Consider the following 19206-nt stretch of genomic DNA (forward strand, 5'->3'; position numbering starts at 1 on the left):
CCAACCACAGCCTTTGGCGAAGGCACACCGAACCAGCTAAACTAATTTTAAAAGTCAAAACCAACTTGATGGGATGAATGCACAATTTGCTGGGTACTAATCCAATTGAGTGGGCTCATAGCTGTCCAAATAAAAGCAATCATGGAGGAGTTAGCACTCTAAGCTCATGGTGAGTTGGGTGCTTTGCTGAAGGCTTTGACGGATTCTCCTGTGCTGTCGCCACAGCCCAAGCATGCAGCACTAGTCTATGTGCAGTTCCCTGGCAGCGCCAGGAACACTGAGAGATTAGGCACTTTTCCTAAAGAAACAGTCAGCGCTCACCCCTGGCCTGCATGTAGCTGGTGCATTGATCCTCAGGAATACCCTGGGTTGCTCCACGTCTTGATTTTAACCCTGCATCGTACAAACTGTCTGAAATTCTTGTGGCCAGGAACCAAAAATTTAACCTAGATATAAGCAAAATAATGTGTGTGTGTGTGTGTGTGTGTGTGTGTGTGTGTGTGTGTGTGGGAGAGAGAGAGAGAGAGAGAGAGAGAGAGAGAGAGAGAGAGATACATTGATTATACATTATCAAGTTAGTGTGGTCACTGTAATCAGAATATTTTAGCCTTTATAAAGAATATCTCGTTGGGCTATACATCTGTCTCAGATGTTACCTACTTGAGATGAAAGCATGAGATGTTTTCACATTTTTATATGTACATGATTATGTATTGTAGATAATGTTGTGAGTAATCATGAATAAGAAAAGTCGATTTAAAGACTCTTCATTCTCTCAGTCTCTTCCTCCACAAGTATTTGTTATGCTCCTCTGAAACACTGGGCTCTATGACAGATGGTGGATTATAGTACTGGGAGATGTAGTCTTTTATCTCAAGGAATTCATATTCTGGCCAGAGAAAGAGCCTGCAAAACTATAAGATGGCATTGGTGCAATAAGATAAACACAGAATCCTGTTTGAAGATGCAAACAATTGGTCAAGTAAGACCAGCATAGGGCTCGAAGGACAGCTATGGCGAAGACTTTGGAAGCATTTGTCTGCGTGTTCTACTACTCTAGAGAAAAATGTGCCCATCAACACTGCTAAGGCATCCCTAGAATGTGCTAAGGACAATGTAATGCCCTCTCATAAGAAAACAGAAGAACTAGAATTTGGAGAAAATGGCACCAAAGTCTAAGAGGCAACAGAGGTTTCTAATAAACTCGAGCAGATCTAGAAACAACAGTGAGCAAGATAGTGATAGATCTGGAAATGACGCCAGAAGAAAAAACTGAAGAGCAGAAAGAGAAAAATTAGAGGGAAGAGGGTTTAGTGCCAGTTCTCTTCTGGAAGGCAGAGTAAGTAGCAAGGAGAGGGATGAGTACATGGCAAAATCGTCACAAGCTACAGACACAGGAAAGTTGAGGGAAAGAAGAGAGAAAAACTACACAGCAGTGCGTGGTACTGGGTGCCTACTCTGACTGCTTATCTAATATGGAGTCTGCAGCAAAACACCAGTTAGTGGGGAGAGGATGGAAGGGCATTACCATGAGTGTTTTGTTCAACAAGCTTCAGCAGAGGGAAGTGTTTTCATTAATATCTACACGAGAAAGTAAGTGTGAGGTGAAACCTCCGTCCTCGGAGAAGCTGAGGCCGGATTACCTGAGTCTGACCAATGAACAAAGAAATAAACTAATCCACATCCTAGTGAAAATCCTCTGTCTTTAGGAGCTGAGTTTGGGGAAACTACTAAATTCTGGGGCTTCCTCCTTGGAAGCACGTTATGGAGCAGCATTTTCTTCTGCAGCCCCCCGCTGCCACGTCCTGATTCTGTCTCCAATGTGACACACCCTCAACTTTGCTAGAAAATTGTGTTCAGAGTTCAGGATAGAGCAACAGAACCTCATAAAACATATTTAGTTATTATTTTAATAAACTTTATTATAAATACCATGGAAATAAAAAAAAATCACACACTAATGTCTACACAAACTGCATGCATCTCTCATATACAGAATCTAAACAATAATGTACGCTCATGTGAATACAAAGCTAGAAAGGTTGGGCTACCAGGGGTGAAAAAGAGAGTTTGTGCCTTTCTCTGCATGCACAAAGAACTCCCTATCAATATTTTGGGTCACAATGACCAGTGTCAGCCAGCACTCGAGGAGTGCTCACTGCCTTCTCAGCTCACAGATGAGTCAACCGTGCGCCACCAGGCAGTCACACCGTCTGCCCAGTCGTGGGGATGCTTGGCCTCCTCCACCTCCTGTCCAATACAGACAATCTGCCTCTGACACCATCAGCTCAACCACTGGCAAAAACGCCTCTTCTAGGTGTATCTGTGATGTCCACAGATAGTTAGGGCCCTGCCACGTTAGCCTGGCAAGAACTCAACATGGCACCCTGATACCTGATCCCCCCATAATAGCTAACTAGTGTCCTCAGACTTCACCTTCTCCCAGGTAACAGCTGGTTTACTCCTGCCTTGAACATTCCTTGAAGTATTAACCCGAATCCCCTCCTTCCTGATTCTTCCTCATAGTGGTTTTCTACCTGTGGACCCCATCCTCCTTGGTGTACGGCTCACACGCTGGTGCTGTGCTCCCAGTGGCGGCCAAGCTCTCTGTCAGAGTGCAGGTCGGGGTTATCATATCCCCACACTTGTTGTAAGAGTCGCCAGTAAAATCACCCTTACCATGATTTAACAAGTGCTCCTGGATAATCTTTCCTTAACACTATGTGAGGTTGCCCACGAAATACCAATTCTTACACCCATTCAAAGCCCTTAAAGACATTAATCTATCTTGGTGTTTTTTTTGAGAGAACAGTTAGATCAGCCTTAACAAGAACTCCAGCACGAGGCAGGGTTTGCTTGCCCCTTACATGAGCCTCGGATGCTACATAAGATGAAGGCCTGGTTAAAGGGTACCCAAAATCTCAGCTTCCCACGCTGTTACCAATTCTTGCCTGTAGTAAACTGAACACAACAAAGTGAGAAGCGTGATTTCATAGAAAACAAAACCATCCCCGCGATATCAAAGTTAATCTCCGTCTGAGGGAAAACTCTCTCTTCTGACTTTGGCAGACCTATCTTCAGAAAGAAGAGGCCTTCTGGCGGGCGTGGGTGTCGTGGGTGCTGGAGTGGCTCAGCTCCTGGCTGCAGCAGTGTTCCCGGCCTCAGCAGCTGCTGGCATGGCCAGCTCGGTTCGGACAATCCTTGGATCAGACTGACCTCTAGGGGCCGCGCGGCAACCGGCAGCCAGGGCTCCCGCGCACACAAAAGGAGCCACTGGAGGCTTGCAGAGGGAGCCCGCCAAAGCATCCGCGCGGAGTGCTCTCAGATGCAGACACCACAAAGCCAAAACATTAACATTTTGCTTGCTATTTATTCAGCTTCTTTGTCTTTAATTCCCCGTCGCCAAGTAGCCTCCAAATGTGTCTCTTTTGGTATCAAAGTGATCACTTCGGATTAAAGCATTCCTTCTGGAAAGATACCTTAATTAAAATGTGTGTGGTGGGGAGGAGTGGGTGGGCAGCAGCATCTTTCTAATTCCTCTATGAGAAAAAAGGGAAAACAAAAAAATAAATAGTTCAAGAAAAAAAGAAATGGCCTTTTCACAGTGTGAGACAGAAATCAGTTTTAAGCTTTTGATGCTCCTGGCGAGTCTCAGCACTGGATACTGAAGGCCACACACAGTGACTGCACATTAACATTTGCTGTGTACCTACTATGTGCTGGGCACTATCTTCAGTCTGTCCATTTATGCTGCATGTTTTATTATAAGACCAGTGGGGGACAGATCAGAAGTCTCAGCCTGCAGGATTAAACTCCAGAATGCATGATTTTCTCTGTTAACTGCTGTTGGTAAATACCTTTCCTACACACACACACACACACACACACACACACACACATACACGTAATTCTCAAGGCATTTCAAATTCAAACTAGAATTCTTAATCGCTTCACCCGTTAGCAGCAAGTCACTATTAACACATAGGTAGTCTAGCACCTGGTACCCGAGGGACCGTCAAGAAAGACTCCCAGAGAAAAAAAGGAAGTAAGGCTTTTTACAAGGTGAGGTCACTTTCTGTGGACAAGTTTTCAACACTGGGGAACAAACACTGGCAAAAAGACTCCATCCTCAGGAGAACTCCAGTGATGACGGGGAACCAGAAACCAGGGGCCTGGAACCAGACCAGCGCCTCATTGCAATGAACATTGCTAATAAAGCTGATTGGACAAAAGCTCCCTATGCCACCAGGACAAAGGAAGAAGTGTTGGAGAGGCAGAAAAAAAGACCAGAAGAGGGTTTTTGTTGTTGTTGTTGTTTTGGTTTTGGTTTGCTTTTTTGTTTTGTTTGTTCTTGTTTTTGTTTGTTTGCTTGCTTACTTTGTTTTCTTTTGTGGGGGTGCTGCAGAGATGAGGAAAGGATATGGGGGGACCAGGATGTGAGTGAAACTGGGATGCACGATGTGAAACTCCCCCCCAAAAAAAATCAATGAAGAAGTTAAATTTAAAAAAATAAACAAGACTTAATCATTGCTTTGAACGAGAGTCATCTCCTCCACATCCAAGTTCTCATCTTGACAGTGGGAAGAGTGAGGGGGCCTCACAGTAAGATCTTCAGGAAGTTAGGAGAATACCTCGTGCCACAGACTTAGTGGGTGCCTGGCCCAGGCCATACTCTGAATAGACGTGCCCAAATAACCAGTACATCTTTATTGTGGTTTGTTTTTGGAAGCCAGGTTCTGGATCTGCAAACTTGGGGTGATGGAGAAATATGGTTATAAAGTAGATTTCCACATAGAAAAATGTGTGCTAGAGTTCTCCAAAGAGACAAACCCAAGAGGATGGATGTGTAGAGAGAGGTAATAAGGGATTGACTAGAAAACTTAGATTACATAGTTGTAGAAGCTGAAAAACACCAAGGAAAGATGAATAACTGGGGAATAGTATAACAGAACTTCCAGTCCCAAGCCAATGATGTAAGACAATAGGGGATCCACTAATGCAAACCTTAAGGTTCAAATGCCAGAGACCCTGGAGTTCTAAGGCCTCCTGGCAGGAGGAGGAATGTCATCGTTCCAAAAGAAACTTTGCCCTTTTGCACTTTTGTTCCATTTGGCAGATCTGGTGATGCTCGACCCCCTCAAGGGAGAGTGTTTTTTCCTTTCTCAGACTACTCACTCAGATTCTGTGCCACAAGTAATACTGTAACCACCGTGTGGGAATCCGCTAATCCAGCCGTCAATCTGCTAATCCAGCCATCAATCTGCTAATCCAGCCATCAATCAGATAATCCAGTCATCAGTCCAATAATCTAGTCATCAATCTGCTAATACAGCCATCAATCAGATAATCCAGTCATCAGTCCAATAATCTAGTCATCAATCTGTTAATCCAGCCATCAATTTGCTAATCCAGCTATCAATCTGCTAATCCAGCCATCAATCCACTAATCCAGCCATCAATCCGTCAATCCAGCCAAAATTAGTCATAATGGTGGGAAAAGGGGGACTCAAGCCTACAAGTCTCACCAAGTGTTTCAAACCTGGTTCTGATGGAGCCTATGGACCTGTTCGTTTAAGGGGCATATAAAGCACAAAAGAACATGTTAAAGCATACTAACAGGAATGCAATAAACAAAAAATCAGGACATGGAAAGGTCTAAGAACAAATGATCCAGTTTCTTTAGGAAATAAATTGTCAGGACAGGAGGGGTTGGTGTAGCTATTGTAAGAAGTTTAAGAGGCACATCAACCAAATACAAGCAGACTTTGAACTACGCTTTGGGTAGGTGGCAAAACAACCGAGGACCCCTAAACATTGATTAGATCTTTGATACTCAAATGCATTTTCTTATTCTTAGAGATGTGTGCTGAAACACTCATGAATGATGTGGTAAAAAGTCTGGACTCTGTTTCCCAGGGGCCCTTCCCAGGGCCAAGGTCAAGAGGTCCAGGAGCATAGTGATCATTGTTGAAGCTGGGTGGGAAGAGTGTGGGGATTATTTCACTATTTCTTCATTCTGGAATTTCCCATAATGGTTTTTTCTGAATGACTGTTCTAGACATGGGTAAGTAAAGAGTCAGGTGTAAATATTTGCATGTGTTCAAGTACAGAGTGAGGAAGACTGAGCAATCTAGAAGAGCACACTTGCAAAACCTGAGTGGTGACACACACATTCGCACAGAGACATTGAGGACAGAGTCTGGAAAGCCATGAGAAGTATCAGAAAAACAAACAAAACAGCTAGTAGGTTTTGATAATTCTTAAGTGCTGAACACTTTTTTTTTTTTTTACTTAAGCTTTACGTATTTGTTAGACATTTTTTCCGCTGTGACCACAGCACCTGACAACCAGAAAGGATTCAGATTTGTGTCGCTTACCTCAGAGGTCTCAGGCCATCTCTGTGAAGAGGGTGTGATACAGCAGAGCTGGTGCAGGAGCTCACAGGAACACCTAAATTTCTCTTTACAAAATGATATTGCTGCGATTTGGACCTGTCCCCTAGACGCTTATGTCAGAAGCATTTTAAAATTCATTTGTTAATAGTATACAAAGAAGCAGGTTTCACCACGGTATTGTCAGCTATGTGCGTATAGTATCTCTTCATTCTTACTCGTCCTCTACACTGGCCTTTCTCCCCCTAAATAGCTCTCTTTTCAGTTTGAATAATGATTGCATTCCAATCCACCCTAGACCTCTTCCCCTCTCTCATAGTCCCCCTCCTCGTCGATTGCGTGCATATGTTGGTGTATATATTCTATCACATGCCAAGGCTAGGTTATACGATAGCTCTATTTTTATCTCTTTGAGGAACCTCCATACTGACTTGGACAGTGGCTGCATAGCTCAGACTCTCACCGGAAGTATTTAAGGGTTTCCCCTCTCTTCACATTGTCTCCAGCATCTGTTATCCAGTGTGTTCTTAATGACAGTCATTCTGACTGCGGTGAGGTAGAATCTCAGAGTGGCTCTCATGCATGTAACATGTCTAAGGATGTTGTACATTTTTTTCAAATGTCTATTAGCTGTTTGCTTGTCTTCATTTTCATTAGACCACTTAGGGATTGGGTGGTTTCGGCTTATGGTATTTAATATTCAGAGTTCTTTGTAAATTCTGGCTTCCAGTTCCCTATGAGATCTATAATTGGCAAAGACTTTCTCTCATTCTGCAGGCCCTCTTCATTCTGCTTCTTTCCTTTGCTGTGTAGGAGCTTTCTATTTTCACACAATTTTATTTGTCAGGTCTTAGGGCAATGTCTTGTGGTCTACAAGAGCTAGATCCAGGACAGGCTCCAAAGCCATAAAAAACCCTGTCTCAAAACAATTGTTTTTTTTTTTTTAAAAAAAAAAAAAGTCTTAAAAGAGACAAAGTACAGATAGTCATAAATTAAAAAATAAAGAAAAATAAGCCAATTAAAAATAGAAAAATCACAGAGTCTGGAGTGTGGATGGAGCTGCGGGCCTGCTTTTCGTCCCGCTCGGCTCCCACACGGCTAGCTTTGCACCCAAAATAACAACACACAAATTGTATTCATTTAAACACTGCTTGGCCCATTAGCTCTAGTCTCTTACTGGCTAACTCTCATATCTTGCTTTAACCCATATCTAATAATCTGTGTAGCACCACAAGGTGGTGTCTTACCAGGAAGATTCTAGTATACGTCCATCTTGGGCTGGAGCTTCAAAGTATCTGACCCAGAGAGGAGAGGCACTTCCCTTTTCCTCCCAACATTCTGTTTTGTCTACTCCACCTACCTAAGGGCTGGCTTATCAAATGGGCCAAGGGAGTTTCTTTATTAACCAATGACCTTCCTCCATCACTGGAATATATGTATTATTGTGTTTTCTTTAAGTTTTTGGCTGTAAAGGAGCTAAGTACAGAGAGACATCTCATTATATGGGCTGCCAAGCTAAACCAGCATGGATATTATAAAGGTATTATGACTTCAGAATTTGGGTCTAAGGATATGATGCTTTGGAAAAGAGGTTCTTCTTTTGTTTTCACAGAAGATGAGACCCTGTGGGTTGCTTCTAGACCAATGTGGTATGATAGACCATGCCCTCCTAAAAGGTTGCTGTAAACACCCTCAAAATATTACTTTGCTAAACTGCTGACTGAGATGAACCTAACAAACAGGATATACCATAAAATACCTAATTAACAGTGCCCCCATACAGCATGAAGCAGTTTGGAGAGAAATAACTGTGCTCATATTCCCAAATATTGTTTATAAATGTTCTTTTATACTTAAAAGGGGATATGATATAGATATGAATAATTTGCATTGGTATGGATTTTGCTTTATTGATATAAATTTAAGACCAATCTTGTTATATGTATATGTACTTCTGATCTTGATTAAGGTATTGTGATTGTGTAGTTCATTTAAAAATGTACCGTATAATTTGGAAATATAGGTTGTAAATGGATAATCATCTATAATAGTCAATTTTGTATTCATGTTAGATCTTCTAGATGTACATAGATATATTTCAGATAGACATTCTTCATATCTTTCAAAGACTACAGAATATGGCATTTAAGATGTTTTAATAACTTAGGGCTTTTTATGACAGTGAAACACATCTGCTCCTGGCAGCACCAGCTACTTCAAGAGGAAGATGGGCATCAAAGAGGCTCCTTATGGAGTTGGTTAGTCATTTGGGCAAGAAACTGCTCTTGCCTAAACTGTTGCATAAACTGGACATGAAGAATTCACAGAGAGAGGACTGCTATACTTGCCTAAAAGTAAGATGGTCCTTCGGGGTTCTTCCTTCATGAAAGAGTCTGTGAGACATTCTGCAGGATACAAAAGAAAGTGACTGAACTGTCTTTAAAATTTCCTGCTTCATGGAAATGTCTGCTGGATACTATAGGCCTGTAGGCTGAAGATGGATGCCCCAATGGTATAGAAAAACTTTGGGTGACTGTCCAGGAAGCAAGATGTCTCTGTCATTTCTAGAGAGTTGGAAGTTGCTTACTTCTTGTTTACTTAGGTAATATTATATCATTCTGGAGTCTTTGATGGATTTAAAGAATAGATAGATAGTTATAGTTTTCCTTTGTTATGATAAGAGATAAACTAGATCTAAACATTGTAACTGTGATTCTTGCTTGATACTTGCTATATGTAATTTTATTATGTTAAAGCCTTTCTTTTTTGTTTAAACAGAAAAGGGGGAAATAATGTAGGAGGGTCTTCTGTCTATGTGTTGCTTTCATTGGTTGAATAAAGAAACTGCCCTTAGGTGGGCAGAGAAGACAGAACAGAATTCTGGGAGGAAGAAAGTAGTGACAGGCAGATGCCATGGTTCTCCTACCCAAGATGGATGATGGTTAGAATCTTTCCCAGTAAGCCATGATCTCGTGGTGTTACACAGATTGGTAGAGATGGGTTAGATCAGAATGTGAGAGTTGGTCAATAATAGGCTAGAAATAATGGGCCAGGCACTGTTTAAATGAATACAATTACTGTGTGATTATTTCAGGGGTTAAGCTATCCGGGTGGTGGGATGCAGCCCATTCCTTCTACTATATTTTTTTGGTTTTTGTTTGTTTGTTTGAAGTCCTTTTTACAAATTCCTTACCTATGTGTATATCTGAAAGTGTTTGTCTATGCTTTTTTTTCTAGAAGTTTCAGAGTTTCAAGTCTTACATTAAGATCTCTCATACATTTTGAATTGACTTTTGTGTAGGATGAGCAGTACTAATTTCATTCTTTTGCATGTGGGTATCCAGTTTTTCCAACATAATTTTTGAAGGGTCTATCATTATTGCAATGTATGCTGTGTTATGCATTATCAACTGTACCCAAACCCATATGGAAATAATATTTAGAGATAGGGCTCTTAAAGAACTAGGTGATGTCATGAGAGAATAGAGGACCCATAACAGCGTTGGGGATCTTATAAGGAAAGGAAATATCCAAGCCAGCATATTTGCTCCTACCAGAAATGCCAGTGTCCTACTTTTGAACTTCCCAGCCTCAGTACCATGAAGTGCTCAAATACCTCTTCTTTACCAAGTACCCAGTTAGTGATGTCGCAGCAATGGAAAATTAGCCAAGCCACCTATGGAATTTGAGAAAGCTTGTTTTTGTCAATGGAGAAAAGATAAACTGCAGTACACTTTTGTGTCTCACAGTTTCAGGAGAACCACTGGATTCTAGTCTGTGAGGCAGGACTCCAAGGCAGGTTATACTTGGTGTAAGATCTGACCCAAACAGCCTGACTACCTGGACTCTGTTAAAAGAGTTGAACCTTCTTGCTTAGTTGAACAAACAAAACCATGGATCTAGATGCCCCTGTGCTTGAGGTTATGAAGATGGAAGAGAGTTTCTTCTTCTTCTGAAAAGACCAGAAAGAAGTCAACTGAACTGAAATGAATGTTCCAACTGTACAGCTAGATGATGGCTGGGGCAGTATAGAATATAGAGTGCCAGCTGCCCTGTTTGCACAAACCTTACCCCATCTAGCCATAGAGGCTTCCGGATCCTACAACACAGTACCCCAAGACAATAGGAAAACTTTTAGTAACTTCTCCAGTGAGTAGTTCACTAAGTTATTAAATTAAGAATCAAAAACCCATTAGCCAAGTACTGGTTGGTACCACACATGTCGATATGACAAGATTATACGACAACATAGTGAGATAATCTTAGAAAGGTTTTATCCATTTAGTTTGAGGATCTGTTGAGAAATTACCTAGTGTAGCTTACGGGTCTTAGAGGGTCAAAATGAGCTCAAACTCTGAAGAAAAAGTCCCTGTGCTCAGAAAAAGTAGCAAGGCTGCCGCTAGCATCTTGGCCCTGCATCTTGGGTAAGACCTGGAATGGAGAGAACTACCTTCTAGTATCAAGCCTTCCGAAGCTACTCAAAATATCTGCTCACTCTTTTGAGGAGGAAACACTCAAGCAATGCCGGGCAAGTTTACTTAAAGGAGACAGATGAACTTGGTCTGCAGAATGTGTATGCTGGAGTAGAGTAATGATAAACAGATACTAGCTGCCTGTAAATCACAGCTACTCTTACAACAGGCTGGATAGTAAATCCTTCAGCTCAAAATAGAAAAGAGACATATAGTGGTATCCTTTTTTGTTGTGTTTGAGACAGGGTTTATCTGTAGCTTTGGAGCCTGTCCTGGAACTAGCTCTTGTAGACCAGACTGGCCTCAAACTCACAGAGATCTGCCTGCCTCTGCCTCCCGAGTGTGGGATTAAGGTGTGTGCCACCACCTCCCAGTCACATAGTGGCATCTAACAGCAGTACTCCACCAGCAGGTGCCAGGGTGATCCTGGTCATCTTGGCCACTCTGGGCTGTTTAATCCCGTAGATCAAAGGAAGACTTTCCCTGTATTGGCCCCGTCTATAGGTAGAAGGGCAGCACCAGCTCTAGATTAGATGTGCCATGGGAGAATTTAGTGATAAAGCAGGATGACAGTTGGTCCATATCCGTTGTGGATGACTGGCCTCATTCATTTATCCACTTTCTAACCCAAGCTCTGGGCTAATTCTATAGAATGAAAAGGAGTTGGGTACTTATTCTTTGTGGCTGAGTAACCCAATGAAAGATACAAACAGTCAAATGCTCACTTACCGTGTGTAATGGATCCTACAGCACTGGCATAGAAAAAAAAACCTGCAAGAAGGACTTAGCAAAGAAAAGCCAGTCAATCCCCTGTACAGAGTTGGAGGGGGAGAGAGTCAAGGAAAGCTACAAAGAAACTGACGACCAGATAGGCTTCACATGAGATGACATCACAGACTGGGAGAAACATCAGTCTCCAAAATGGGATCAATATGAGCAAAGGGCACGAAGACTGAAACGAAATGAATGGAATTTTCAGCCCCTCACTATCACCTCACTCCTATGCATGACAGAGGAGTGACAGCTTTGATGTTGTCCCTTCCAGATGCATGACATATTTTACACACCTCATTCATCCTGTTAGTGCTGACTCTTGCAAGTGCTTGCTCGTGGTCAATGATAGACAATACAAGATGGAAGAAAAAACAAAGCTTCCTTAAACTTCTCTACAAGAAATCCAGCTTTGAACACAGCAGATGGAATGGCTGTGATTAAGAATCTTCCTCCTGTTTAACTCTTTACGCACACTGGAACTCAAGAACTGACTGTGGTCAAGCATCTTGGACCACCATAGTGTTCTAGAGCAAGGCAGCGACACTAACAGGAGTTTTCTCACTTCTTACACTAATCTCCAGTCACCTTGGACAGCCACCTTCCTGATCCCATCATGCTGTTCTTCAGAAAGGGTTCATTCCCTGCCTGTGCTCTCTTGCAGTGGAAGGTGTTAGCTCTTTGCAAGGTTCTATTTTTGTTTTTAAATGCTCAGTGGGGAATGCTAAACTTTTTTTCGCTAAGTCATTTGTAGCTGATGCTCAACGAATAGCGTATGACCTGAAGTCTATAAATTTGCCTCCTGGCTTCACAGACTTCCACTCCCAGGAGCTAAAACTCTAGCACCTCACCCAGGCACATGGTTGAAATGTTGGTGAGCCGAGGGCAGAGCTTTCCATAAGAACCTTTAGTGCTAAAATAGCCTCACAGTCACAACTGGGACAGACCCCTCTCCTTCCTTGTTGACCTGCATTTCTGCTACCCTCACCAGGAATTTAGTCCTCACAGTGACCTCCAACAGGGAAAAAGCTAAAGAGAGAAGTCAAAAACTGTTGGAGACCCTCCCTAAAACACAAAGTTCACATACCCGCCTTCATGGGATCCCCACATAACATGTGTTGACCGTCTACTATGGGTCAAGTACCAGGAATGCCACAGCAAACACATCAGAGTCCCAGGTCTTACGGGGCAGATATCCTGCATGGAAAACAGAGAACAGAAATCAGGATGGGCAGTTGTGAAAAGAAATACAAAACCGGTACAATGGTTAGGGTCTGGTTTGAGCATCCTCTAGGGGCGTGTGTCAAATGTAATCCATTGTGAGAGTGGAAGCTTAGTCTAAGGAAACTTGGCTTAGTTATCAGTGTTGACATTGGAAGTGAGCAGCCATCGGGGAGTCCATGGGTGAAGCCCAGTGACATTGTAAAGAGAGATCTGAGAGACACAGAACTACGTGCACTTCTTGTCTCTTGGCATCTCTTTGCCTGCATCAAAATCCCCAACAGGCCTCACCTTTTCATGGTGCAGAATCTTCCTAAACACTCCATTTGTGACCATGTGCCTGCTTTGCTCCACTGTGGGACCCCTTCTCTATTACTATTTCACTGAGGCCTGAAGAAAAAGAAGAGATAACTTGGCTTCATCTGCTTTAAATTTCTTATTTTTAAAATTTATATAGTAGTGATAATAGAAACACCATGCTATTAATGTGCTATAATCATTTGCTTTCTTAAGTCTTCCACCCTCTCCTGCCAGGCCTATAGTCCAAGGTGCCTGTGTGGCTGAGGCAGGAGGATCACATCAACTCCTACCAGAGCCACAGAGTGAGCCTGAGGTCAATTTAGGTAACTAACTGAAATCATGCCTCAAATTTTGAAAAAAAAAAAATTCTAAGAAGTGGGCCAGGAATCGCTCAGTGATGGAGTGTTTGCAAAGACTATGAAAGCCCTAGAGACAATTTTCAATAATGAAAAGAAAATTGTGAATGAAATAAAATAAATATCACCTGTAGCAGGCTTTCTTTGAGGCCATCAACCAGCTTCTAAATCATGACATGGAGACTCAATATCAGTTACGAATGCAGGGCCTTATGCTTGTTCCATTAGCTCTTATAATTTATTTTCACCTGTTTCTTTTCATCTATGTTTTGTCTCGGGGTTTTTACCTTTCTTTCACTCTGTATGTCCTATTTAGTATTCATCTGTCTGGTGGCTGCCTGACTGCTTGGCCCCAGGCATCTTCCTCTTTTTCTTCCTCATTCTCTTCTCTCTAGCCTAGCTTCCTCCTCGGGCTTATTCTCTCTGCCCACCAGCCCCACCAATATCTCTACTCCTAGCTATTGATCATTCAGCTTTTCATTGGACCAATCAGTTGCCTTAGTCAGGCAAAGCAACCCATCTTTACATCATTAAACAAATGCAACATAAACAAATGCAGCATAAATAAATACGACACATCTTTACATGGTTAGAATGATATTCCACAACAATCACATTTGAAATCAACTCCATATTTATAAATAAACACATGTGCATATATGTATGTATGTGTGTACATGCACACACATACACTAGTCCATTATTTTTGGTTCCTTCATTGTATTCCATTTGTGCACAAAGCATACTTGACCCATCCTGCTCTTACTAGGTGTCTCAGTGGCTTCTAATTCCTTGTCATATACTTTGCACCAACAAAAATTATAATAAAGGTTTCTGTGCGGTGCTCCGAGGTTCTCTGGGTTTAATGTATACAAGGGGAATTGCTACTCGCCACTGAATATACAATTCAGTATCATTAGCACCTCCTTACTGTTTCATCTGTGCACGCATGCGTGCCACCAGTCCAAATATCTCCTCTCTGTTCTTTCCCAAATAGTCTCCTAGGCGCTTGTCAGGATTGCCGCAAGCATTTGCAACAGGGTTTTTATTTATTTGTTTGCTTTTGTTTGTCCCAGTCATTTAGATGTCCATAGTTTTCCTTCTATTTCACTAGTCATTTCCCATCTCCTCTCTTGGCTCTTCCTCCTTGCTGGCCTCTGATGAGAAAGCCCCTGAGATCTGCTCCAGGCTTGGTGCCTTTCTTTGCACTATTAATATGCAGAACCTTAGGTGCGCTTAAACTCCCATGGTCTCACTGTCATATCCATGTTAATACCCTCAAGTACATGCACAGCCTTGACCTTCTCCACAAATGCCATGCTTATGTGCCTCCACTGAAAATCTGGGCCCCATAGCTACAGTGCCCACAACTGCATGCATGTTTCTTCTCCACGACCTATTCACCACCCCGATTCCCCAATCTCATAAGCAACAAGGCTGTTTACATTTTCAGTTGTTGATGGTACAGTCTTTGAGCATGACTGATCCCTCCCCGCCTCTCACCCACTCCCAGCATCTCAGCAGCACCATCAACTCTACTCAAACTGCATCAGAGTGCCCTTCCCCACTCCCTCACCCTCATTTCCCCCAGAGCCGTACAGTCATCTCTAACACGTCTTTGCTTCTCTTTCCTGGCCCAGTTTGTCCCCGACACAGCAGCCAGAGCATTTCACTAAGGAGCAACCTGTCTCCATGAATTTGAAATTCACCAGTGCTTTCCAGTTTTCTCAGGAAAGAGGGCAAACTCTTTCTTTCCTCTCCACAGAACTGGACCCTTGCTTGTGTTTCTCCTCATTTCCTCCCTTTCCCTTTTCACCTTCCTGCCCGTGTCCTTTCGAGGCGCACTGACCACCTTCGCTCTGCCCAGTATGAAGCGCCACTCCACACGGGGCCTGTGCACCTGCTCTTTCCTCTGAAGGTTTTCATTTCTAGAATAAAACTTGGACACTCGAAGTATTTGGGGGTGTTAGAGAGATAACTAAACAGTTATGGGTACTTGTTCTTTCAGAGGACCCAAGTTAGGTTCCCAACTCCCACATCAGACAGCTCACAACTGCCTGAAACTCCAGTTCCAAGTGAACTCACATCTCCTGAACTCCATGGGCCCTTGCTTACACTCACACACACACACGAAAGAGAATAAGTAAACAAAACAAAATAATAAATCTTTAAGGGTTTTCTTTTCAGATTTCCCACATTTTAGCATAGGATCTCTTTCTTCTTGGCTGAGTAACTGGTGTTGACACACTGTACTCTTCATTGGCCTACTGATTTGCATTGTTTCTGTTGTTTTTTATACTCTTTTACTCTTTTGGCTTTTTGGGTATGGAAGCCACTCAGAGAGATTTTTTTTCTTATTTGCAAACACCCAGCCTTAGTGTGGCTTGTTTCTAGCCAGCTTTTCTTCTTTTAAATTAGCACATCTACCTTTTGCCTCTGGCTTTTGTCTTTTTCTTACTTCTGCAAATATCACTTTCATTCTTACTCCATGGCTGACTGTGTGGCTGGGTGACTGGGTGGCTGGGTGGCTGGGTGGCTGGGTGGATCAGTGGCTGGCCCCTAGCATCCTCCTCTCCTTGTCCTCTCATTATTTCTTCCTCCTCCCAGATTTCTTCTCCTATTTATTCTCTCTGCCTCCAGTCACACCTATCCTTTCTCCTCCCTAGCTATTAATTAGACCATCAGGGTTTTAGACAGGCAAAGTCACGCAGTTTCACAGAGTTAAACAATGCAACATAAAAGAATGCAATGCATCTTTTCATCATTTAAAAAAATGTTCTTCAGTATAAGCAAATGTAACACGCCTTAAAATAATATTCTCCAATATTGTATCATGATTGATTCCACCCCTTGGCTATTGTGAATGTCACAATAAACAGATGCACACAAATTCCTTTTGTGTACTGACACTATGCCCTGATTTAAAAAAAAAAAAAAATACAGGCTGCTCAGGTGCAGGCCACGCCAGTCAGACGAACAGGTAAGAGGCCCACCTGCCCTCAGAACCTGTCCACACCCTCAGTTACAAACCCAAAGACCCAACCCACTGCCACCTTTTCCCACCCTACCATCTGCCCCCGCTGCCATGTTGCCCAGCCCCACGTTGGGCAGATATCTGCTGTGTAGGTGCAGGCCATGCCAGTCGGAAGAACAGGTGTAGGCTTTACCATCCAGAGAAACAGATAGGTGACCTCAGGCAGAGACCCCTGCTGAACCATGCTAGCGGCCAGAAATCCAACTGCTAACTCATACTGAGACTCCCTGCTGGACCAAAGGTTATTCTGGCTGCCAAAATCCAGGACACAAAGAACAGAAGATAAAAGAAAAAACAGAAACCAAAGAACTAAACACCCATCCAACAAAGATGAACTCAGAAAGCAGCAATTAGACTTATAATCACCCCAAAACCAGATACCTAGATTCTAGTTTAAGTACACAATCAACAGCAGCCAGGGTAATATATCACCATCAGAGTCCAACAATCCTACTTCAGCAAGTCCTAAATATTCCAGCACAGCTGAAGCACAAGAAAAAGACCTTAAAACCAATTTTATGAATAGGATAAAAGTCCTTAAAGAGGAAATCAATAAATCCCTTAAATTAATTCTGGAAAACACAAACAGTTGCATGAAATTAATAAATACCTAAAAGAAAGCCAAGAGGAAAAGTAGTCGAAGGGAATGAATAAAACTGTTCAAAACCTGACAAAGGAAATAGAAGCAATAAAGGAAACACAAACTGAGGGAATTCTGGAAATGAAAAATGTAAGTAAACAGAAATTACAAACGCAAGCATCATCAACAGAATACAAGAGATGGAAGCTGACATGATACAGGAAATCTATTCATTAATCAAAGAAAATGTTAAATCTAAAAAAAAAATCCTATTAAAAAATATCCAGGAAATCTAGGACACTATAAAAAGTCAAAATATAAGATGACTAAATAAAATTAATGGATATTTGTGTTTCTTCTTGGGTGTTATTCAGATTTTAACACCTTTGAACGATTTGTGTTCTTAGGTTTTGTGGGGGTTGTTGTTGAATTGTTTTTTGATTGTTTTTAGTTCTTTGTATAGTATCCTCTATGAGATTGGTAGAAGACAGAAACTACTTCAGTGTGGGTTGACTCTTCATTCTATCTCTTTGCTTTGTAGAATCTTAGGATGTAATTCTCTTGTCAATTCTTGTTTGCCTCATCTGCTTTTGAAGCCTTACCCAGGAAATCTATCAGTGCCAGGGCTGGAGAGATGGCTCAGAGGTTAAGAGCATTGCCTGCTCTTCCAAAGGTCCTGAGTTCAATTCCCAGCAACCACATGGTGGCTCACAACCATCTGTAACGGGGTCTGGTGCCCTCTTCTGGCCTGCAGGCATACACACAGACAGAATATTGTATACATAATAAATAAACAAATATTTTTTAAAAATCTTTCGAAAAAAGTCAAAAACAAGGAAATCTATCAGTGCCAATATTCTGACCTGTTTCCCTAAATATACATGAATATAATCATTCTTCTCCATGGCATATTATAGTTAAAATTTTAAAAATATGGGATAAAGAGAGATTATATTCTGCAAGAGAGAGGTGTCACACAAAGTTTAAAGACAAACAGCAGATATCTCAAAAGAAACTCTGAATGACAAAGAGCATTTCTGAGCCTGAAAGATTGTAACTACCTACTAAGATTATTACACCCAGTGAGGTTGTCCTTCACAGTCAAAAGAGAAATAAAGACTTTCCATGATAAGGAAATACTAAGGGAATTCACCACCACTAGACCAGAATTAAAAAATATGACTTAGGGAATTCTGTACCCAAAAATAATTTCTTAGATACCATCATTAAGAATGTGAATAAACCCCACTAGAATAACGGATAAACCAATGAGAAATACAAAATAAATATTTCCAGCATAGTAAACCATCAAATTTGTAAAATTAAAGGAAGAAATATGCAAGAATATTAAAAGTACTTAGATAAAATCCAAATAAATTATAATAAATATATATGTCCTAAATGTAAGAGCAGCTCCCCAAAATTATATAAAAAGCAAACACTGCTAGACATAAGAAGAGATTTGGGTCCCGATGTAATAGCAGGTGACTTTAATAACAAAGTGACTTTAAGGAACTAGGAAAAAAAATATTAACATGAGCACAAAAAATATTTCAACCCAGCCGATTCTCAGAAAGATGTATTAAAAGTATACACTGGATAAAGGGCAACTTCAGTAAGTGCTGGTGGAAGCTGGGGTAACAACAGGAAAGAGGGCCTAAGTAGCCCTTCTCCCAGAATACAAAACATAGGCAGGAGACTTTGTCTCCAGTTCAATTTGAAACTATTAGGATGAGGAGGTCTTGCTTTTGTTCATTTTGTTTTGCTTTGTTTTGCAGATATCCCCATAAGACTGTAATAGAGAAGGACAAACATTGGTCTTCTGCTAGGGGACCTGGTCATCCACCCATGCTCCTGGCAGCCATTGCTGTTGTCTGTCTGTCCCTCACATCAGGGCCTAAAAACTCCTTCTTCCTGCCTCCAAATGGCTTCTCGTTATACATGTCTTAAGTGCTGATGGTGGCAATGAATCTTGTCACCTGTGTGACATGATGTTCCAAGGCATGTCCAGGGATAAAGGGTGAAGCCCTGATGCACACGCTCATCAATTTAATCCCAGCACTTGGGAGGCAGAGGCAGG

The sequence above is a fragment of the Chionomys nivalis genome, chromosome 1, assembly GCF_950005125.1.
Source record: "Chionomys nivalis chromosome 1, mChiNiv1.1, whole genome shotgun sequence".
NCBI lineage: Eukaryota > Metazoa > Chordata > Mammalia > Rodentia > Cricetidae > Chionomys > Chionomys nivalis.